Below are 3,275 nucleotides of genomic sequence, written 5' to 3'. Positions count from 1 at the left end.
CCAACAAAGTTCTTTTTCTCAGCACTCAATCCAGACTCCAGGCACCGGTAGATGCTAGCATGGCAGCTCGCAAGTCAGCCGCAGCTCGGTGGTCGTGGCAGCTGCAGATCTCTTGCAGATTGACGTTAGGCCCCCTTGCTGAGCAATCCCTCCGTCCAGACATTGGATGTGCATCGTCACGGATGGATGAAGGACTTCAGAGACATAAGGCAGGCTAGCCAAGGCGCTCATCAGCCCAATGGAAGCTGGTTTACGTTAACTTGACGTTGATGGTGTCAGCCGAGTTTGTTAAACAGAAAAAAGGACTAAGAATAACACAAAAACGATCGAAAATAAAATGAATAAAGAGTGATTACATTTAACTAGAAAAATAAATACAAAAAATTAACAGAACATTACATAAAATTACGAACATTACATAAATACAAACAAAAACATGATGCCAGACGGAGCGGCGTGTCTCGCCAGCGTCCCCGTAACCTAGCAACTAAGTAACATGGTTAGCATAGTTAGCATGCTAACATGCTAACATGTTAGCATGCTAGTTAGATTTTTTGCAAAACTGCCAAAAAATGATTAGCTAAGTTCGCTAAGTCACATGGTTAGCATAATTAGCATGCTACCATGTTAGCATCCTAGTTAGCAATTTTAGCAAAACTGCTAAAAATGATTAGCTAAGTTAGCTAAGTCACATGGTTAGCATAGTTAGCATGCTAGCATGTTAACATGCTAGTTAGCATAGTTAACAAAACTGCTAAAAATGATTAGCTAGGTTAGCTAAGTCACATGGTTAGCATAGTTAGCATGCTAGCATGTTAGCATGCTAGTTAGCATTTTTAGCAGAACTGCTAAAAACGATTAGCTAAGTTAGCTAAGTCACATGGTTAGCATAGTTAGCATGCTAGCATGTTAACATGATAGTTAGCATAGTTAGCTTAACTACTAAAAATGAAAACATTAGCTAAGTTAACTAAGTTAAGTATTATCCACCTATTTAACCGTTCAATCATTCCAACTATATTAAACCTTATCTACCAAGCAAATCATTTAACCATATAAACTATCCACCTGTTTAACTGTTCAGTCACTCCAACTATATTAAACCTCATCTACCTAGCAACCAATATAGTTTGTTTTTACTCTGTATGATATTTTACATCATATTTTTTGCATTTTCATGCACTGTATTTCCTTCAGGAAATGCTTTTCTAGTTATTACAGTGCATGAAAATGCACTGTACTGTTCTTCCTAGGCAACTTCTTCTTTTTATTATTATTCCGCTTACCACTTTTTCTAGACGCAATTTCTCTTGAACAGTTTAACTTAGAAACTTCATTCAAACTTTGTAACGTAGGTCTTCAAACAGATCGGGTTGCTATGTCTTTTCAACTTTGAAACTTTTATACTTTTTAAACTATTAAAGAAAAACTTTTTAAAATTCCCCATAGACTTAACATTGCTGATTATGACATCATAATACGGCCATTAAGCAATTATGGCAGGTGTTCAGGCCACCTGGATCTCAACTGCCAGTCTCAGGCTTTAAGCATACAAACTGGCCCTATTAAGACTACACATCCTGTTCAACTGCTTCCTCTGCCAAAAACTGTTTCAAAATAAAAGTCCTCACTACAATATTTCACTGTTAAACAATTTAACCCTTTAAACTACTGAACTTTTTAACTGATTAGCCATTGTAACTGTTACTTGTCATCAACTATGACTCCTACCCACTGTAGCTAGTTAGCATGGTTAGCATGCTAGCAAGTTAGCATGCTAGTTATCATTTTTAGCAAAATTACTAAAAATGATTAGCTAAGTTAGCTAAGTCACATGGTTAGCATAGTTAGCATGCTAGCATGTTAGTTAGCATTTTTAGCAAAACTGCTAAAAATGATTAGCTAAGTCACATGGTTAACATAGTTAGCATGCTAGTAAGATAGCATGCTAGCATGTTAGCATGCTAGTTAGCATTTTTAGCAAAATTACTAAAAATGATTAGCTAAGTTAGCTAAGTAACATGGTTAGCGTAGTTAAGCATGCTAACATGTTATCATGCTAGTTAACATTTTTAGCAAAACTGCTAAAAATTATTAGCTAAGTTAGCTAAGTAACATGGTTAGCATAGTTAGCATGCTAACATGTTAACATGCTAGTTAGCATTTTTAGCAAAACTGCTAAAAATGATTAGCTAGGTTAACTAAGTAACATAGTTAACATTTTTAGCAAAACTGCTAAAAATGATTAGCTAGGTTAACTAAGTAACATGGTTAGCATAGTTAGCATGCTAGTTAGCATAGTTAGCATAACTGCTAAAATTATTAGCTAAGTTAGCTAAGTAACATGGTTAACATAGTTAGCATGCTAACATTGTTAGCATAGTTAGCATGTTTAGTAAAACTGCTAGAAAATGTTAGTTAAGTTAGCTAAGTAACATGGTTAGCATGCTAGCACTGCTATAAAACATTAGCTAAGTAGCATGGTTAACAGAATTAAAAATCTTAGCATAACTGCTAGCAAACATTCGAGCCGTTAAAACTTTCAGTTATCGTCAAATATGTACCTATGCACAGCCATTAAACTATTTGAATATCAACATTCATTAAACTGCTAGAAAACGTTAGCTAAGTAGCATGGTTAGCAGGTTAGCATTGCTAGCACTGCTATAAAACATTAGCTAAGTAGCATGGTTAGCATAGTTAAAAATCTTAGCATAACTGCTAGCGAACATTAGAGCCATTCCAACTTTCAGTTATCGTCAAATATCTACCTATGCACAGCCATTAAACTATTTGAATATCAACATTCATTCAACTTCCAGTCTGTCAACAACTTTTAAACTATTTACCTTCAACTTTTAAACGGTCTACTTTTAAACTATCATTAAACTATCTATTAAACTAGCTGTCTATCAACAACTTTTAAACTATCTACTGTCTATCAACAACTTTTAAACTATCTACATTCAACTTTTAAAACAGTCTACTTTTAAACTATCAACTTTTATTAAGCTATGCAACCACCATGTCTATCCTAGCATCACCGTAGTAACCATCTCTTTATTATCTGTTTTAACTATACATGATATTTTACATCACAACTTTAGCATTTTCATGCACTGGTAATTCCTTGGAATTGCATTTCTAGTTATTATTATTATTCCGCTTACCACTTTTTCTAGACGCAATTTCTCTTGAACAGTTTAACTTAGAAACTTCATTCAAACTTTGTAACGTAGGTCTTCAAACAGATCGGGTTGCTATATCTTTTCAAC

The sequence above is a fragment of the Alosa pseudoharengus genome, unplaced genomic scaffold, assembly GCF_046254945.1.
Source record: "Alosa pseudoharengus isolate Yale_2024_CS ecotype anadromous, Long Island Sound unplaced genomic scaffold, YU_APseudo_1.1 YU_APseudo_1.1_scf_4, whole genome shotgun sequence".
Lineage (NCBI taxonomy): Eukaryota > Metazoa > Chordata > Actinopteri > Clupeiformes > Clupeidae > Alosa > Alosa pseudoharengus.
This window is presented reverse-complemented; position numbering follows the sequence as displayed.